At 50.9% G+C, this 20,756-nt stretch overlaps 1 long non-coding RNA gene across 2 annotated transcripts; it reads right to left on the reverse strand.

Moving 5' to 3' along the window:
- Window positions 1-12,426: 12,426 nt before the first annotated feature.
- LOC139046450 (uncharacterized) lies at window positions 12,427-20,726 on the reverse strand. 2 transcript variants are annotated; one of them, XR_011506546.1, is made up of 3 exons: window positions 20,465-20,726; window positions 20,187-20,285; window positions 12,427-12,702 (listed from the first exon to the last, which is right to left on the reverse strand). It is a non-coding gene; the product is annotated as an uncharacterized lncRNA (long non-coding RNA). The 2 variants fall into 2 exon arrangements; XR_011506545.1 differs by lacking the exon at window positions 12,427-12,702 and adding an exon at window positions 14,077-14,426 and having other exon boundaries at window positions 20,465-20,706.
- Window positions 20,727-20,756: the final 30 nt, after the last annotated feature.

A 20,756-nucleotide genomic window follows, 5' to 3' on the forward strand; every position in this document is an offset into this window, starting at 1 on the left:
TGCCTGCATGTGTGTGTATGCACGTCTGTGCTCATGTCTATCTGTGTGCGTGTGGGGGAGTGTGCACATGTCTATGGGTGTGTGCCTGCATGTGTGTGTATGCACGTCTGTGCACATGTCTATCTGTGTGCGTGTGGGGGAGTGTGCACATGTCTATGGGTGTGTGCCTGCATGTGTGTGTATGCACGTCTGTGCACATGTCTATCTGTGTGCGTGTGGGGGAGTGTGCACATGTCTATGGGTGTGTGCCTGCATGTGTGTGTATGCACGTCTGTGCACATGTCTATCTGTGTGCGTGTGGGGGAGTGTGCACATGTCTATGGGTGTGTGCCTGCATGTGTGTGTATGCACGTCTGTGCTCATGTCTATCTGTGTGCGTGTGGGGGAGTGTGCACATGTCTATGGGTGTGTGTGCTTGCATGTGTGTGTATGCACGTCTGTGCTCATGTCTATCTGTGTGCGTGTGGGGGAGTGTGCACATGTCTATGGGTGTGTGCCTGCATGTGTGTGTATGCACGTCTGTGCACATGTCTATCTGTGTGCGTGTGGGGGAGTGTGCACGTCTATGGGTGTGTGCCTGCATGTGTGTGTATGCACGTCTGTGCACATGTCTATCTGTGTGCGTGTGGGGGAGTGTGCACATGTCTATGGGTGTGTGCCTGCATGTGTGTGTATGCACGTCTGTGCACATGTCTATCTGTGTGCGTGTGGGGGAGTGTGCACATGTCTATGGGTGTGTGCCTGCATGTGTGTGTATGCACGTCTGTGCTCATGTCTATCTGTGTGCGTGTGGGGGAGTGTGCACATGTCTATGGGTGTGTGTGCTTGCATGTGTGTGTATGCACGTCTGTGCACATGTCTATCTGTGTGCGTGTGGGGGAGTGTCACATGTCTATGGGTGTGTGCCTGCATGTGTGTGTATGCACGTCTGTGCTCATGTCTATCTGTGTGCGTGTGGGGGAGTGTGCACATGTCTATGGGTGTGTGCCTGCATGTGTGTGTATGCACGTCTGTGCTCATGTCTATCTGTGTGCGTGTGGGGGAGTGTGCACATGTCTATGGGTGTGTGCCTGCATGTGTGTGTATGCACGTCTGTGCTCATGTCTATCTGTGTGCGTGTGGGGGAGTGTGCACATGTCTATGGGTGTGTGCCTGCATGTGTGTGTATGCACGTCTGTGCTCATGTCTATCTGTGTGCGTGTGGGGGAGTGTGCACATGTCTATGGGTGTGTGTGCTTGCATGTGTGTGGAGGGTGTGGGCACGTGTTCACACGCACCTTGGGGTGCCTGATTAGGCTTGAAAGGTGACTGGAACTCCTTCCCAGAGGCCCTTTCTTTTCCGCACAAGTGGATAGAGAATAAAAACGAGCCAGAGGGAGGGACACACAAGGATGCACAACCACCCCTCATCAGAGAAGTCTGGAGGAAGACAGGCATTGACTGAAGGCGAAATCCGCACGCTCAGTCCGCCAGAGCACATAGCAATGAGCGGGTGCTGGCCCGTGGAGCGGCCGAGAAGCTGGACACAGGGAGCTGTGCTTGGAGTGCCAGAGGAAATACGCAGCCTCAGGGCCGCCCCAGCACGTGCTGGCCGTCTGCTCCCACTGGGAGCCTCCCACCCGCCCAGGCGCTGAAGCCCAGCCAGGGAGCCAACACTTCGGTGAGAGCTGGTGCTCACCCCCGAGGCCACGTCTGAACTCACCGCTCTGCACCTCCCTTTCCACCAGGAGCTACTCCGTGCATCCTCCTCCCTGGCGGGGCTCCCCGACCTGCATCCTGTGACCTTCGTCCTGTGCCCCATTAGGAGGAACACTGGGCACAGCCCTGGAGGAAGGGTCCTGTGTTTGTGCACAAAGCGCAGGTGGGCACCACACTACTGTGGTGTGTCAGGATACGACAAAATCACCCAACACGTACGTTTTTGTTTTTTGGGTTTTCTTTTTTTTTTGAGGAAGATTAGCCCTGAGCTAACATCTACCACCAATCCTCCTCTTTTTGCTGAGGAAGACTGGCCCTGAGCTAACATCCGCGTCCATCTTCCTCTATTTTATGTGGGACGTCTGCCACAGCATGGCTTGACAAGTGGTGTGTAGGTCTGCACCCGGGATCTGAACCGGTGAACCCCAGGCCACTGAAATGGAACATGCGCACTTAACAGCTGCGCCACCGGGCCGGCCCTCCAACACGTACGTTTTTAAAGAATGAGCTAACAATGAAATAAAGGACCATGAAGGTTTTACAGATCCTGCTAATGATGACAGTCCGTGTCGTCACAAGCTGCTCTTCCACGTCACACCTCTGGCGAGCTGTGTCAGCCACAGTAGGTGACAAGGGTCTCTACGAAGCTGCCCGTCGAGGGCTGGGGGTGCGTCTGGCCATTTGGATGGTCACTCGAGCCCTGACGAGGCTGCTGACGGGCTCGTTGTGGGCGAGGAGCTGGGGACAGCCTGTCCTCACACCATTCCAGTTGCCTTCTGTCTCTTTTCTTTGTGGGAATGACGCTAAGCTGCTGCCTCTTTTCTGAGGTTAGTTTAATTAAAACTGAATGACCTGTTTGACCAGGTGCAGATAAATACAACACACACGCCCGCCCGGGCCACCTACTGGAGCCCAGCTGCCGCTCCTGTCCAGCCACAAAGGGTCCAGTGCTCCCGTCACCTTGGCACCTGGGCTCCTAACCCCCGGCCAGAGCCCCCACCGAGCCCCTCCCTCTCCTGCCCTGCACTCCCCCTCCAACCTCAGCCCCTCCCTGCCAGGCTGGTTGACCATGCACTGGGCCGAAGGTGTGTCAGCCCAGCCAGGGTGAGACGGAGGGCCACCTGACCCCAGCCTGGCCCAGGTCTCTGGAAGATGGTGTTTTGACCCTGTGCTGTGAGACAGATGGGAGTGTATGCAGAGACTGTGCCCTACTTAGGAAATTTGTTTTCACAGATATGAGTTAGCAATCCTGAAATTACTTTGTATTTATTCTAGAGCTGAGCGAGCAAGCAAACATGTAAATAATCAGAACCAGCTGCATAATTTGTGGGCCCTCATTCAAAACTCATTAAGAGTTTCAGGATGGTGACAGCAGAGCATTAGGCCAAGCCCTTTGCAGTGTGAGGCCCTGTGGATAATGAGAGTCTTGCCACTGGAGAAAGGAGCAAGAATAAGGAGAAGGAGAAGCCACAGGGGACAGGGGTCTGCACAGGGGTCAGCGTGGACTCATGGTTCGACGTAAGCACGTGCATAGACATGCAGGTGGCCGGACAGGATGTGTGCACACAGTGCATGTTCTCAGCCCTGTGTGCTGAGAGAGCAAGACATGGTGAGCACACCCAGAGCCCAAATCAGGGTTTCTAATATCCTTTTCTAATGAGAGGCATGGCAGCTCCTTGGATAAACTGCTGATTCCAGAGCTGAGGCCAAGAAGTGCTGGGTGAACCTGGAGCATCTTATGGGACCGCAAAAAGAGGATGTGCTCCAAAGGATGGAGCAGGTGGCGAGGACACAGAAGCCAACCTGAAGGGCTCCCCAAGGCCAATCGGGCACAATCTGAGCAATAAAATGATGGCAGTGGTGGATTATTGTAATCCTCCTGTCTTGGTCCAGGCTGCCACAGCAGAACACCACAGACTGTGGGATAAGGCAACAGACACCTCTCACAGTTCTGGTGAGAGCCCCTTCCGGGTTGTAGACGGCCGCCTGCTCACTGTGAGCTCACGTGGTGGAGAGGGAGACATCAGCCCCATCCAGGGGCCCCACCCACATGGCCTCATCTAACCCTAATCACCTCCCAGAGGCCCCACGTCCTAATGCATCCTACTGGGGGTTGGGGCTTCCCCACATTTGGGGGAGACACGAACATTCAGCCCATAGTGCTATCTAATAAATGCCCACAAGTCGTAACTAAAGAGATAAGTGGGAAGGAAAGCTGATCACTCATCCTTTCAGTAGAATTCTAGTTAATAAATGCAGACAGAACGATGGAAGCAGAAGAGCCATTTGGCAAACACCGCAGTAATTGCTGTTTTAGGCAAGAATCACGAAGGGATGTTAAAATTAGGCTAAGTTATGATGAGAAGTGGGATATTTGCTTAGTCTCCCCGCAAGATAATTAAAAAGAGAAGCAGTAAGTTTAGAGTGGAGAAGCCTGGCAGACACCCCCTCCCCAAGTGATCTGGGATAATACGACAGACAGCGGACATGCCAACAATGCACCTCCAGATGAGGGGCCCCGAGAAGCGCCCGGCATCCCTTCTCACATCCTGATGTGGTCGTGTGGAAACAGCAGACAAGCCCAAGCTGAGGACTGTGGGCTCAGCACTAGCTAAGAATGTCAAGAATGAGGAACTGGTCCCTCAGAGGAGACGCGGGAGACATGACGACAAAACAGAATGTGTGTCCTGGGTCGGGTCCTGGCCCAGAAGGGGTTTGGATAAGGCTGCAGACAGTTAATCGTGCTGTATTTGTGTTAATTTCCTGGTGTGAACTGTGCACTACAGTATTTGAGATGCTAGCTTTGGGGGAAGCTGGCTGCAGGTGGGCTGGGATTCTCCGTATGACTTTGGCAACTTGGTTGCCACACAAAATTGGGATTCTCCTACCTGGTGTGCATAAAAAAGCCAATTAATATAGCACCGGCTTTTGGGAGAAGAAAACAGCTTTATTGCTAGATCGACCTGCAAGGAGGTGGGAGATATATGCTCTCAGATCTGACTCCCTGACCCAGGGCTTGGGGCATGATTTATGGGATGAAGGGCAGGGCGGTCTGCAATGTGGAGACGATGATTGGAGGTAGGAGAAGGGAGGTCATTGGTGGTCTGCGCAAGCGTGGTCAGGCTTGATGGCTCTTCATAGGACACATGTTCACAGAACGGTGGTGTCAGCATGATCTGAGGTGGAGTCTTGCCCCTTGATGTCAGCAAGGTCACTTATCGGGCATTTGCACAGGCCCAGTCAATGGGTTGGTGGTCTCACCCGGCCTGAACTGGACAAGGGGGTCTCAGTTCCTGAAAAACACTCTTAATTACTCTGTTGATAAGATGTGGTCAGTTGAACTGATTCTAGGAGGCCCATGGTTGCAACTTTTTTTGTAAGTCTGAAATCATTTCAAAATGAAGTTAGAACATAAAAAACATTAAATCAAAAGACGTTCTTTTGTTCTTGAGTACAACCCACTAAGGAGACACAGTGTGAGCTGTGTTCAGAGTCACTTGCAGTAATGCTCTCATTTGTGTGCCTGTCCCTGCTGCTTTCACACACAGCTGAACTGTGTTAAATATTGTCCCGCAAATTCCTGTCCACCCAGACCTCAGAGTGTGGCCTTCTTTGGAAATAAGTTCTTTGCAGACGTAATTAGTGAAGATGAGGTCACCCCAGCATGGGGTGGGCCCTGAATCCAACACCCAGTGTCCTTGTGAGAAGAGGAGAGACAGACACAGAGGAAGAGGCCGCGGGAAGAGAAGCAGAGACTGGAGTGACGCAGCCATGAACCCGCGGACGCCCAGGATTGCTGGGGCCACCAGAGCTGGAGAGAGGGCTGGAATATTCTCCCTCGGAGCCTCCGAAGAAACCAGCCCCGCCCACACGTTAGTTGAAATCATCATTGACTTCTGGCTTCCAGGACTTGAGAGAATGAATCTGTTATTCTCAGGCCCCATTTGTGTACTCGCTGGGCAGCCCTGGAATGCTCAGACGAGAGTAATGTTGGCCTTGGCCTCTCTCTTTTTTCTGATGTAATTCTGTTATTCTGCATATGTGGAAGACTTCCTGACCTGAAGGGAGAGGACAACGCAGGACTCGCCTGTGGTCTGTCCTCTCTGCCCTTCTGCCTTCTAGACAATAGGCTGACTGGACTCCCTACTTCCTCCCCTGCGGCTTCATCCCCACAACAGGATCCACCCCTTTTCCTTTTTCCTCTAACAACCCTTCCAGGAGACAGCTGCCCGTAGGCACGAGAGAACTCCTCTATTCTTTTTTGCACGTGACTCAGTTGACACAATGTTTTTCCTACGCTGTGATATTTGAGAAGTTTCCAATCTTCTGTCACTACAGATGACACCACAGGGAATAACCTGGAGCATGCGCCTTGTATGTTTTTCGGTCTCCAGGCCACGTTTCTAGCTCTCCCGTCTTGTTAGGTAAATGTGGTCAAGTTCTGTGGCTGCAGCGGCTGTCGCCTCCTGGGGTGGAAGCATTTCAGATGACCCCGTGTTTCCTCACAAGACTTAGAAACAACCCAAGTGATGGCAGCAGATGAATGGATAAAGAAGATGTGGCATATATACAATGGAATACTACTAAGCCATAAAAAAGATGAAATCGTGCCATTTGCAACAACATGGATGGATCTTGAGGGTATTATGCTAAGCGAAATAAGTCAGATGGAGAAAGACAAACACCGTATGATTTCATTTACATGTGGAAGATAAACACATAGATATGGACAGCAGATTGGTGGTTCAGACGGGAAGGGGGTGGGGGGAGGGCAAAAGGGGTAGAGGCACACATGTATGGTGACAGATGGTAACTAGACTTTTGGTGGTGAGCACAATGCAGCCTATACAGAAGTTGAAATATAATGATGTACACATGAAATTTATATAGTTATAAACAAATATGAAATTAAAAAAACAAAAAAAATTTAAATAAACAAACAGAAAGATGCATCAGGGCATGTTGTCAAAGTCCTGGACTTCTGCCAACCTGAGAGGTAGGACCCGTACTGTGGCGGAGCTAGGACTCCACTCCTCTTGTGAGGTTGGGCAACCTCACATGTGGTAAGAGCCGTGGTCCTTCTGTTTCTGTGAACTGCCTGATGGTCGAGGATTTTTTCCATAGATAGCTGGGCTTTCTTACCATGATTGCTAACGCTCATCATAATTTGTAGAGGCCAGCCCTTTGGGGTACAGGTGTGAACACTTTCCCTACCGTGCTATGATTTTGTTCCTGGGGTTTTTGTTCATGCAAAACCTTATATTTCATTTTTAATAGACTTTAATTTTTAAAGCAGTTTTAGGTTCACAGCAAACCTGAACAGAAGGTACAGAGGTTTCCCATATGCCCGCAGCCCCCCACATATGCACAGCCTCCCCCATTATCAACACCACTCAGCAGAATGGTCCATTTGTTACAATCAATGAACCTATGTTGACACATCATAATCACCTAAAGTCTATAGTTTACATTAGGGTTCACTCTTGATGTTGTACATTCCATGGGTTTGGACTAACATACAATGACCTGAATCCACCATTATAGTATCATACAAAATATCTTCACTGCCCTAAAACTCCTCTGTGCTCCACCCATTCATCCTCTACCTCCCACCCAACCCTAGCAGGTACTGATCTTTTTACTGTCTCCATAGCTTTGTTTGTTCCAGAATGTCATAGAGTTGGAATCACACAGTATGCAGCCTTTTCAGGAAGGCTTCTTTCATTTAGTAATATGCATTTAAGGTTCTTCCATGTCTTTTCATGGCTTGATAGCTCATTTCTTTTAGCACTGAATAATAGTCCATCATCTGGATGGATCACAGTTTATTTATCCATTCACCTACTGAAGGACATCTTAATTGCTTCCAAGTTTTGGCAATTATGAATAAAGCTGCCATAAACATCTGTATGCAAGTTTTTATGTGTACACAACTTTTCAGTCCATTTGGGTAAATACCAAGGAGTGGGGTTACTGGATGGTATGGTAACAGTATATTTAGTTTTGTAAGAAACTGCCAAACTGTCTTCCAAAGTGGCTGCACAATTTTGCATTCCCACCAGCAGTGAATGAGAGTTCCTGTTGCTCCACATCCTTGCCAGCATTTGACGATGTCAGTGTTCCTGATTTTAGCCATTCTGATAGGTGTGTAGTGGTATCTCAATGTCTTTTTAACTTGCAATTCCCTAATGACATCAAATGTGGAGCATCTTATCATATGCTGTTTGCCATCTGCGTATCTTCTTTGTTGAGGTGTCTGTTCAGATCTTTGGTCCATTTTTTAACTGGGTTGTTTGTTTTCTTATTGTTGAATGTAAAGTGTTCTTTGTATATTTTAGATAACAGTTCTTTATCAGATGTGTCTGTTGCAAATATTTTCTCCCAGTCTGTGGCTTGTCTTTTCCTTCTCTTGACACTGTCTTTTGCAGAGCAGAAGTTGTTAATTTTAATGAAGTCCAGCTTATCGATTCTTTCTTTCATGGACTGTGACTTTGATTTTGTACCTAAAAAGCATCCCCAAACCCAATGCTACCTAGGCTTTCCTGTTATCTTCTGGGAGTTTTATAGTTTTGTGTTTTGCATTTGAGCCTATGATCCATTTTGAGTTCATTTTTGTGAAGGGTGTGAGGTCTCTGTCTAGATTCATTCTTCCCCGTGTGGATGTCCAGTTGTTCCAGTATCATCTGTTGACAAGACTGTCTTTGCTCCTTTGTCAATGATCAGGTGACGATATTTACATGGGTCTATTTCTGGGCTCTCTGTTCTGTTCCAATTATCTGTCTGTTCTTCCATCAATGCGACACTGTCTTGATCACTGTGGCTTTACAGTAAGTCTTGAAGATGGATAGTGTCAGTCCTCCAACTTTGTTCTTCTTCTCCAATATTGTGTTGGCTATTCTGGGTCTTTTGCCTCTCTATGTAAACTTCAGAATCAGTTTGTCAATATCCAAGAATAACTTGCTGGGATTTTGATTGGATATATTTCATTTTAAACAGTTGAATTTAATGATCTTTTCTCTGTTCTTCTGAGTTGTAGATTGTAGTAAAAAGGCTTTTCTCTCTCCTGGGATATCCCGGGCTTCACTGTTTTCCTCTGGAACCTACATGTTTCTTTTTTTTATATTTAGTTCCCTGGTGCTGTGGGGGTTATTCTGGTGTGGAGGATGAGATAAAGAATCCATTTTATCTCTTTGTAAACGGCTACCCAATTGTCCCAGAATACTCTTCTCAAAGCCCATCTTCTCCCCTTTACCATGTGCCAATTCTCCATATGCATTTGATTCTATTTCTGGACTTTTATTCTATTCCTTTGGTCTGCCTGCCTGAAAAATAAAATTTCAAATATTTAGACCAATAGATGAATTTTCAGAAGGACTAACGAAGAAAACCTTCATCTCCTTATTTCTCCTTTCATCCATTGGGTGCTGATATCCTGTGATCTGGGTCATTCATGTTCTCCACAAAGAGCAAACACAGACGCAGGCAGAGTCAAGGCCTCCAAACATGATGAACACGTCCAAAATCCTGGAAGCCATTGAGGAAATGGGAAATCCATTACTTCCCAAGCCCAACCAGAAATCTCATCAATTAAATTGACTGAGCAGTAATCTCACATAGAGTTGACATTAACCACAATCCAGGCTTCTCTTTCAAGGCTTTATTTCTCATTTGTCACTTAGGTGAAGGGTCATTAGGACCAAAGCTCATCTTCTCCAGCAGATTGTCCTGACAGCTACCTGACCCCATTAAACTGGGATTCACTCGCCCTCAACGGGAGTTTAGGATCAGCATACGCTTTATTCCCCTTTAATTACAGGGAAGATGCCGAATCTGCAGGACAGAAGGACTCTAATGTCATTTTCTCACTTTCGATTCACGCACCTGGCTTCTAACAGATGTTTCTTCTTTCTGGTTTCCCTGAGTTAAAGAATTCCGTGAGAAGGAGCTGAATGTTGCCTCTAGGGCATCCCCAGCTGCTGTTGCTTCTCAGGGTGGCATATGCTTGGTGTCAACAGAGTAATCTCACACTTTCCTCCAGCTGGTAGCCAGAGGATATTTGCTGGGTATCAACGGTTCTCAGCATTGTCAGACTCCAAACCCTGCCTTTTATAACAAATATTTTATCATATCCTCTCGCTCTGCTGAAATTCAGAGACAATATTACTCACTTGTGCATACCATTTCAAAAAAATCAGTTTAATGACCTGTCATAAAAGGAGAAATAAAAGGGTAGTTAAGTTTACTAGCGCACGACATGAACTTGGACTTCTGAAAGTGCAGGCACACCTTCACTGCAGGATGTGGTGTGGGAAGCAGGTCCGTTCACAGAAGCTCGGGGCTGTGGCAGTGGCCAGTGCAGTGACATGTGAGGGCATGCTGTCCAGCTGCTGCGCACTTCACAGTTCTCAACAAAGCTAAGTACCAGCCATCCTCAATTACCTTATCGCAAATTCTAGAAAAATCAGAGTATGTTAAAATCATGCAAAAATTGTGTTTATATGTAAATAGGTTGGAGTCTAGGTTCAAGCTGTTCACCGTGTGTCTGGCAAGACTTTCCCAATGTGCACAGGGGGAGAGGTAGTCCTTTGTTTGCTTTTCAGCGCATCCAGCCTCCAACACACCCCAACAGCCTGCCCATCCTTGAGGCGACCAGTCGCATGCCCTAAATGTCCAGAGCAGCACTGAGCCTGGCCCCACTGTGGGGAGGGGTCACGGCACCATAGGTGAAGACAGGAGGGAAGAAATGACAAAAAAGGAGTGGTGGGTTTGATGTAATGGGGCTGCCTGGACCCACAGCTGTGCGAAACCCACTGGTCAAGCAGCTCTGTGCAGGGCCCGAGCTTCCTTTCGCCTCTCTCATCCCACTGTTAGAGCCAAGGTTCCTCACCACCTTCCATGGAAACCAACTTGAGATCCAACATGTCGGCATCCTCACAACACCAAGTAGTATTTCCAGCACCGTGTCATGCCCCCTCCCCTCCAATGCGAACCCTGTGGTTCGGGTCATGAGCGCTTCCTGCAAGCATCCCTGACTCTTCTGCATCCTGCTCCTCCTTGGTGCTCACCTGGCAAAGCCTAATTGTCCACTGCCCCACACTCACAGTCAAGGCTCTCAATTTGCCTGAAACTCCAGCAATCGTCTCTTTAAAACTCTACCATCTGTGCCCAGTAAGTAACTCCCACTCACTCCCATCAACATCTCATGCTCTCCTACACGCCTGGCTGAGAAGATGGACGTCCCCAGAAGGGGCCCTCTGAGCCTGCAGCCCGCACTCTGCCCCCTCCTTCCACAGCAGATGACTGTCCCTGCTCCCGCTGGAGGCTACCCAGCACCCTGGGCTCTGTGATCCTCCTCCTCAGGCTCTCAGCGCTCTGCTTCGTGGATCCCCACAGCTCGGCAGCATGTGTCTTCTCCTCTCTTTTGGGGCATCCCACCAGCAGCCATACACCTGACATGGCACCTGCATTTGACACCGCTAACCACACCCGCTTCCTAGCCCACTCCCCCAAAGGCCCTGGGACTCACCAGTCTCCTCCTCCTTTAGATGTGGACACTGGGGACCATGCAACAGCCTAGGGTGACACACCCCATGTCACCAGGAACCCTGGAGAATGCAACGGTGGACAGGGCTGTGCTTCCCTCCATGGTTCAAGGGTGGCCTGCAGGACTGTGAGGGCCCCACCAGTCCTTCTCAGCACCAGAGGCCACCTCTCTCCACAGGTGCACCGAGTTGTGGGGCGTCTGATGTCTGTGGCTCCATTGTCTGCCACAGTCTGCCACTGTCTCAGCCCCCTGCAGCCCACCCTCTCCCTGGGGCCATGTGACATGGTCCCTGTCTGTGTGGCAGGGTGTGAGGGAAGTGAGAGGGGCCATCCCACTGCACGACCCCTGAGGTCTGCCTGTCACCAGGCACGGGGTGGCTCCAGGTGGATGCTCATCAGCGCTCTTCAGTCTGCTGTTGGCTGTGCGGTGCCAGGGTCCCCAAGACCACCCTCGGGTTCAGCGACTCACTAGAAGGGCTCAGAGCTCAGCAAAGCTGATACACTCACGGTTACAGCTCACTAGCCAAAGGCACACACAACAATCGGCAGAGGGAACAGATGCACGGGCAGGCCCAGGGGAGACCAGGCACGCTTCCCTGGAGCCCCGGACAGCACTTAATTCTCCCAGCAGCGACCGTGACAGCACACTCAGAGCACTGATGGTCAGGGAAGCCGGCCCGAACGGTGGTGTCCAGGGCTTTGGGCAGTCATGTGGCACGGCTGAGCTTAGTCTCTAGCCTGCCCAAAGGTTGGACTGACACCACGGGGCCCAAGGCCCCATATAAATCACATTGTGAGCACAGACAACCTGGTGTGGCCCAAGGCCCCAGGCAAACAGGGACACTGTCATCAGGCAGGACATTCCAGGGCCTTAGAGCATTCTAGGGGCAAAGGGCCAGACCTTTCTTGGGCAAGGCTAACCCTTTACTGCACAGGCCGGCAGAGCCCAGACACTGGGGCCAGCTCAGCTGTGGCCTCTGGGGCCAAGCAGGTTGGCTGACAGCCTCGGGGTCTGCATCATGCTGGTCTTGAAGAAGATGTACCAGAGCCCCGTGGAGACGGTGGTGTGGCCAGTCCTGGTCGGATTTTCAGTTAATTCAACTAGGGACCAAGGACGGCCACAGAGCTGCTGCGCTTCTGGAGGAACGACAGCAAATTCTGAGACACTCAGCCTCACACACAAAGGACGTGGGGCCTCGAGTCAGCTTTAATGGAAGGAAACTCGAGAACAAATTAGCAGAGATGTGGAAACTGGAAACCCTCAGTGTTCTGCTCAGGATGAAAGCAGAGACTTTGAGAACAGACATCAAGGAAGAGAAATCTAAACGCTGAGCTCCAGTCGGCCTGGTGGCTGTGTCAGAAGGTTCATCCCTGGAAGCCGCATCAGCTCGGAGCAGCTGCAACACAACGGCCTCGGGAGCCCATCAGGAAACAGACGGCGGCTGACGACCTGGAAGGTGCCTGGAGGCACAGCAGGAAAGGCCAACTCAAGAAGGGTCCCTCCGCCAGCGCGGGATGCCTCCCTCTGCCCACACAGCTGAGGACAGAGTCACCCACAGATGAGCCCCTTCTGTGGGCAAAGGCGCCCTCCCCGAGGGTGCTCCCGTTTTCCCTCTTTCAGCTTTACTGCCATCAGGTGAGCGATTGTGCCCCAGCTCGGATGAAGTGTGACAGGAGCTATGCTCCTGGGAACGATGTCGTATCAAGGCAGTTTATTTAAACTGAGTCTCATGAGAGATTGTCTCCTGTTGTAGTTCTAGCTGTTGCAAAGGTGGGATTGTGGTTTGTATTCCTGCCCCCATGTTGTGAACTCAGAAAGAATTGGAACAAGCCGTCCATTTTGCAGTTAGAGACATCAGAATCTCAAAGTGCACTTCTGCAGACCGAGAGCTGAATCCACTCTGTGATAAGATACAAACGTTCACCTGGATAAAGTCAACGTGGAAGAAAAGCCTTCTGAGTGTAAACCCCACAGCCTCCCGGGACCCACAAGGCTGGGCCAGGGATGGTATGCAGATCTGCCTGGCTGAGCCCTGGCCCCCGGGCCCTCACCTCACTGCCCACGCTGCTGCCTCTGCTCAAACCCCTCTCCCACAGCATCCTCACCCACGGGTCCTGGATGTCACATCCTGGGAGAAGCAGTGACTGATCTCCCACCAGATGGTTCCTGTGGTTCTGCCCATCACCACACCCAAGTCGTCACCCGTCCTTATTTCTGTGATTTCATAATTGTGGGTGCCATCACTGTTCGATGCGCACGGCTGCTCACAGCTCCACGTGGTCACACCTGTGGTCCACTTCTTTCCACTGACCGGACCCAGGTTTGCAGGGCGTGGGAGGGCTGCTGACCACCCTTGCTGCTCCCTTGGCCCTTTGTGACACAGGGGTCCGGCCCAGCCCCTGCGGCCTACAGGACCTGAGGCACGCTGTTGGGGCCTCCTGCACACTGGGACCCCAGCTGCTCCAGGGAGGGGGGCGTGTGGCTCCTCTCATGCCCTCCACAGGATAGTGGGCACACAAAGAGCCCCGGGGGCCCACAGCCCTGCTCTCCTGACTCTGGGAGGGGGAAGCCCCAGTGCGCCAACAATCCCCCAAATAAGCCTTCCCCTGCGTCCTTCCTTACACACCTCCCCTGTCCCACCACCTGGCCCTTTACACACCGGCGGGGGAGCCAAGGGCCCTGGGGCCATGCGGGCCGCGTGGGCAGATCAGGCGTTGGTTGGAAGCCCAGCCTCCAGCCCCAGACACTTGTAGCCTCAGTTTCCTCATCCGGAAATTGCTCCAACCTGGGGTGGGTTGTGGGTATTGCATTGAATTAACAAGCATTTAGGTCTCAGGACAGATGGCGTTTTATTCTTTTAAATCTTGACCTTGTCAGGCGCCCTGGGGCTGTAGCTCGGGTTGGAGGGGGCTCTCTGTGACGCGGCCCTGACTGCCCGCGCACCTGCGGCAGAGGCTGAGGGGCCCACAGGTGCCCAGCGGCCCGGGCCCTCAGCTGCAGGCATGTTCTTGCTCCGGGGAGGCTGCACATCCTGGCACCTGGGTTTCAAGGGGGTAGATCCAGAGCTTTCACTCCTGCCCTCGGTCGAGGGGCCACTTATACCAACAATCCGAGCCCAGGGTGGGGCCTGGGCACAAGGGCAGCTGGACAAAGTAATACATGCGCCACTTAGAGTCGACTTCTCCTGCACGAAAAGCATTATTTCCATCAGCTTGTAGTGTGGCCCCTCGTGTGCTCCAGAGGAGAGAATCTATTACTTGTTCAAAACCAGGTTTCCTGAGGAAACTGCAAACTCCAATACTGACAGTGAGTCACTAAAAGCTGTGTGGGATGGCACGCCTGGCGTTGTGCAGGATAATAACGGAGCCTGTGTGTTCTGAGGCTGAAGCCTGTCACCTCACCGATTCTCCTCCTGGGAAACTGGGCCATCAATGAGGGGAGGCCCTGCTGCACTGTCCGCACCTCGCTGAGGGCAGCGAAAGTGATGGGCCCGTCCCCAACACCTGCCGAGGCCACAGCTGCACCATCCCTGAGCGCCCACCTCCCGAGACCCTCATGACACGACCTCTCCCAGCACCCACCACTCCGGCACCAGCTCCCCGGTTCAGACAGGATGGCACGCACAGGCACTGTCCCCCCAGGTGCAGAGCTGGCAGTCAGAGAGGCAGAGGAGCACCAACTTCTGGAGCCTGAGTGCCACCCGACACCCCGGCTCTGTCCACACCTCCCTCCTTCCCTGACCGCATGCTCCTCCTCTCCCTCTCCTCTGATCCCCAGAGCAACAAAGATCACGGGGACACTCTGGGGAGGATTCGCAATGGAGGTGGGGGTTGTTATGGGATGAACTGCTTCCCTCCCGATTCGCACACTGACGTCCTGACCCCTAGCACCTCAGAATGTGACTGTGTTTGGAGATGAGGTCTGTAAGGAGGTAATTAATGCTAAGCGAGGTCGTTAGGGTGGGACCTAACCCAATAGGACTGGTGTCCTCATGAGATCAGGACACAGACACACAGAGCGACGACCGTGTGAGGACACAGGGAGACGACGGCCATCTATGCCGGGGGAGAGGCCTCAGGAGGAACCAGCCCTACCCACACCTGCATCTCAGACTTCCAGCCTCCAGACAGAGAGAATAAACTCCTGACATTTAAGCCGTCCTGTCTGTGGGAGTTGGTCACGGGAAATGCACAGAGCCCAATGCCAGGCCTCCCTGATTCTTTGCCTCCAGCCGCCCTGCCGCTCTAAGAAATGACCACGTGGTGGCTAACACGGCTGCTCCTCCGTGGCCAGCACTGGGCCGGGGCTTTCTAGTCACGCACTCTTCCTGTCCACTCCACGAACAGGCACGTTACCCTGTTTCACAAAAGATAACACTAGAAGTTACACATCTCATCTGAAAACGGAGTCCAGGGTCCAGGACTGACCAGTCAGGGCCTCCTTTGCTCTTCAGTGACAACAGCTGAAACACAAGGCCGACCTGACACCAGAGGAGATGCAGATGTTGGGCGCCCACCCCTAGCTGCCTCTGGGAACTGCTCTCATTATTTCCCATATTTGCACCTAGGTGGCGCATAATCTGCACTTTTCACAGTTTCCCAAACCCAGATTCACTTAATAGGATTTTATTTTTACTGAACAAATCCTGCAGAGCTCACATTGGAAGCAGTGAGATGAATGGATTGTGGTGGTTATTCCTTGAGCTCATAAGATACCCCATGTGCAGCACAGAATGACACACAGGACCACAGCTCCTGCTCCACACGAGGCCGGGTATTTTCCACAGTCAGAGAAATAAGGATGAAAACCACAGCAAGCTACCACATCTCACCCATCAGACTGACACAGCTCCACAGGCTTGACGCTGTGCTCTGACGGCAGAGTGACAGGGGACAGGCATTCTCACACTCTGTTGATAGGAATACACGCCAGACAACACCTAAGGCAGAAATGTGCCTTTATCATTTGATTCAACAAAGCACGTCTAAGCACCCATCTCAAAGACACACAGTCAAAATAACACGAGAAACCGTGTGTTCCAGTTTGTTCACTAGAGCCCTGGTTTCAATCACTAAAGGCTGGAAGCCACCCAAATGTCTACCACATGGAGATGGTTGAACAGACTGTTGTACATCCACAAATGGAGAAACATGCAGCTGTAACAAGATACAAGGAATATCTCTATTTACTGTAGGCGTTTCTCCAGGGTATAGGAAAAAAAGAATACAAAACAATGGAACTTCTGGAGGAAAAAAAATAACATCTGAAATGAAAACTTCACAGGATGAGCTTAACAGCAGTTTGGAAACTGCAGAAAAAGATCTGTGAACTTCAGTACATGGTGTTAGAAAGTATTCGAACCCAAGCACGTTGAAAATAAGCAGCGCCTCACTGACACTGAGACAGCATCAGGCTGCTCATATACGCACGACTGGCGTCCCAAAAAGAAGAGACAGACAGAAACGTTTGCAGAAATTGTGGCTGCCACATTTTCAAATCTGATGAAACTCACAAATTGAATAAGTTCAGTAAGCCTCAGGCAGGGGAAGCCGCACCACAGTACATCATCAGCTGACTGCTGAAAACCAAGGACTTTAGAAAATTCTCAAAGCAGCCAAAGAGACATGCTACAAAGAAAGACAGGAATAACCGCTAATTTCTCACCAGAAACAACACAAGCTGGAGGACAATGAAACAACATGCTTTATCATGCTGGAAAAAAAAGCACCCACCAACCTAGAACTCCGTATCTTCCAAGAAAAGAGGGCAAATTAAAAACACTGACATACAAGCAATGGTCAACAGAATTCACCACCAGGAGACCTGTGAAACAAGAAACACCAAAGGAAGTTACTGAGGCTAAGAAAACGAACACCAGCTAGGAGCCAGGATGCAAACAAAGAAGCCGAAAGAGCAGGTAAATACATGTAGACATATAAAATAACTCCCTGCTCATTTTTAACTTATTTAAAAGATAATTGACTGTTTAAAGCAAAAGCGATGAGGCGTGACGGAGTCCACGACACACGCACAAGTGAAACGCGGGAAAAGAGAAAAAGGAGCAGAAGGGCAGAGACGAGGCGTTATGGAGTCCACGGCACACGCACAAGAGAAACGCAGGAAAAGAGAAAAAGGAGCAGGAGGGCAGAGACGAGGCGTGACGGAGTCCACGGCACATGCACAAGTGAAATGCGGGAAAAGAGAAAAAGGAGCAGGAGGGCAGAGACAGAACTGTACTGTTTAAAGCTGTCACAACCAACGGGAAGGGGCACAATACAATTTGACAGCAGACTGTCTTTAGGTGAAGCTGCACACTGACAACCACAGGAAAACCATGAAACAAAACAAAAAAGGCCAAGCTGAGAGGCCAATAAAGAAGATCTCTTTAAATCCTTAAAAACACAAAAATAAGAATGAGAAAAAGAAGGCAGAAAAAACAGGAAAAAGAACAAAGAACTGATGGGACAAATAGAAAACCACATTGATAACTGCATTACATTTAAATGACGTAATACTCGAATTAAATGGCAGAGACCATCAACCAGAATGAAAAAAGGAAGAACTGGGCAGCCCCAGCGGCCTAGCGGCCAAGTTTGGCGTGCTCTGCTTCAGCTGCCCAGGTTCAGTTCCCAGGCGCAGACCTACACCACTCATCAGCCATGCTGTGGCAGCACCCCACGCACAAAACAGAGGAAGAGGGGCACAGATGTCAGCTCAGGGCAACTCTTCCTCAAGCAAAAAAGAGGAAGAGTGGCAACAGACGTTAGCTCAGGGTGAATCTTTGTCAACAAACAAAGAAGAAAAAGGAAGAACTCGCTCTAAACTGTCTACAAGAAACACATCTTACACATAAAGACACAGACGCTAAAAGTAAAAGAGCAGAAAAGGACATGCCAGGGAAACATCAAAAGAATCAAAACTAAAGTTGAAGTAGTTACGTTACCCTGCAACAGAGCAGACTTCACAACAAGGACTATCAGCAGGGACAAAGGACACCTCACAACCACAAAGGGGTCAGTTCATCAAGAAGACGTAACAGACCCAAATGACGCACCTACCAACAGAGCTTCAAAACACATAAAGCAAAAACTAACAGAAATGGAGGGAGAACACAAAAATCACTCATTGTTACGATGTGATTAAACTGGATATCATAAACATTCTACACTTTTGCCCTTTGAAAGACACCCTTAAGAATACAAAAGACAAGGAATACATTGGGAGGAAATATTCACAATACATATGTCTAACAAAGTACTCATATGCAGAATATACCCTGAACTCTCACAATCTAGTAAGATGAGAGCATACAACCCAATTTTTAAAATGGGCACAAGATTTGGAAAGAAACCTCATAAAATAGACGAATGACCACTAAGCACATAGAAATGCTCAACATCATTAGGAATCAGGAAAACGCAGATTAAAACTACACTGGGACATCACTATATACCTACTACAAGGAAGACATTTGAAAGGACAGAAATTACCAAGTGTTGGTTTTAAAGCAACTAGAACTCTCAAAAGTTGCTGGCAACAGTGTGAATGACACAACTACAGTGGAGAATTGTTTGGCAGCTTCTTAAGATGTTACACATACACTTACCACACGACCCAGCAATTCTACTGCTGGGTATTTACACAAGAGAAATAAAAAGATACAACTATGAAAGACCTGCACTCGATGCTCATAGCAGACTTTTTCTTTGTAGCCGAAAATGGGCACATCCCTAATGTCCATCAACAGGTGAATGGTTAACAAACTGTGGTACGTCCACAGCATGGAATTGTACTCAGCAAGGAAAAGGCCCCTTGCTACACGCAACAATGATGAATTCCACAAACACCGTGCCAAGAAGCCAGACGCAAAAGATTGAATGATTCTGTTCATGTAAAACTCTAGGACTCAACTAATGCGCAGGCACAGAAAACAGATGAGTGTTGCCTGGGAGCTGAGCAGGGGGTGGGCACTGACCACAAAGGGGCAAGAAGGAGTTTCTGAAGTGACAGGAAAGTTCTCCATCTTGTAACCGGGGTTCATGGGTGAAGACATCTGTCCAAACTCACAGAAATGCTCTTAGAGTCTTTATGTAAATTACACAGCAGTAAACTTGACTTAAATGGGAAAAAAAACCTAGAGCTAACAACTAGGACATCCTTCCAAATGAAAATAAAACCACTACCAGGAGAATCATCACTCTCCTTGTCCTTCGCCAGCATCATGCTCAGAGAGAACTGAGGTTCTCTCTTCCCCTCTGACAGCAGCCCCTGCTCCTGAGAGCCCAGACCCCCAGCATTCATCCAGAGCAGCCAATAGTTATTCATCCTCAGAGCTGGTGGTGAGCAGTTCTTGGAGCCAAAAGATAAGGAAAAAAACCTGGGATCATACCAAGAGTCCCTTCGGCTTGAGGCTTATCAGGAGTGAAGTAAGGAAAGGCCCTTGGGGAGAGGGCAGGTGGGGTGGGCCACGGGGGAAAGCATGCCGGCTCCCAGGGGCCCCCAACGGCGCAGCCTCCTGTTCCTCTAGGTACCCCCACCCCGTTAGGAAGTGGAGGGCCGGCTCTGTGACACAGCCTATGCATGGTTGTGTGCACACGAGCTCTGATCCCAGCCAGCACCCGACTGACGTCGGAGGGGCCCTGAGAACGAACTGCACCCCACTCCGGAGGAGAACGGTGGCATTCAGGGCCCCCAACCGGACGCCCACATCCAACAGTAAGCTCTCCACCTACCACCTTAGGAAGCAGTCCCAGGGGGGCTGCTCGCACAGGGGAGCTGCCCTAGGCAACTTCCCGACAAGGGAAACATCTTTTTGGGCGGGAACAAAATCCTGTGGGAGCCGCGTCCCGGCCAGGAGGGCCAAGCATCGGACAAGTCCGGCGGCAGACACCCGGGATGACCGGGAGGGCAGAGGTCGGGCTGGTCACCGGGGTTTGCGGCTGACCTTCTAGAAAGCCCTGCAAGGCCTTTTCGTAGTTCCCAGGTGCACAAGGAGGTCGCCTAGCTTCGCGCGACGGCTCTGGTCCTGGTCGACCGTAAACACCTGCACCCGGGACACAACTCAGGGTCAGAACGCGGCCCGCGAGAGAAGGGGACGGGAAGCTGCGCCCGGACTCCGGAGCTCAGCAGCCCTCCCGGGGCCGCCCGTCCGCCGCGCTGAGGGTCGGGCGAGGTGGGCGCCAGGTGGGACCCGCCGCCCTCCCAGTGGGGCTCCACAGTGACCTCTGGACATCGGCGCTCTGACTTCCGCGACTCCACAAACTGCGCCTCTTATTGACGTCACCCCAGACTTAAAGGGCCTCCCGAGAGCGCTCAGCCCGGCGTCGCTCCGGCAGGCTCCGCGAACGCTGGCGTTCACCCCCTTGTCGTTCCCGCCGCGTCCTCGGGGGACCCCGGGGACCCCGCCGCTCCACCGGCGAACCCCTGCCACGCCGATGTTCTAGCGCCCGCGGCCCGCGGGGCACGCCAGGAGCGCGGCGCCAGCGAGTGTCGTCACTCCGCCGCCGCCGCGCTC

The sequence above is a fragment of the Equus asinus genome, chromosome 10 (assembly GCF_041296235.1).
Source record: "Equus asinus isolate D_3611 breed Donkey chromosome 10, EquAss-T2T_v2, whole genome shotgun sequence".
Taxonomy (NCBI): Eukaryota; Metazoa; Chordata; class Mammalia; order Perissodactyla; family Equidae; genus Equus; species Equus asinus.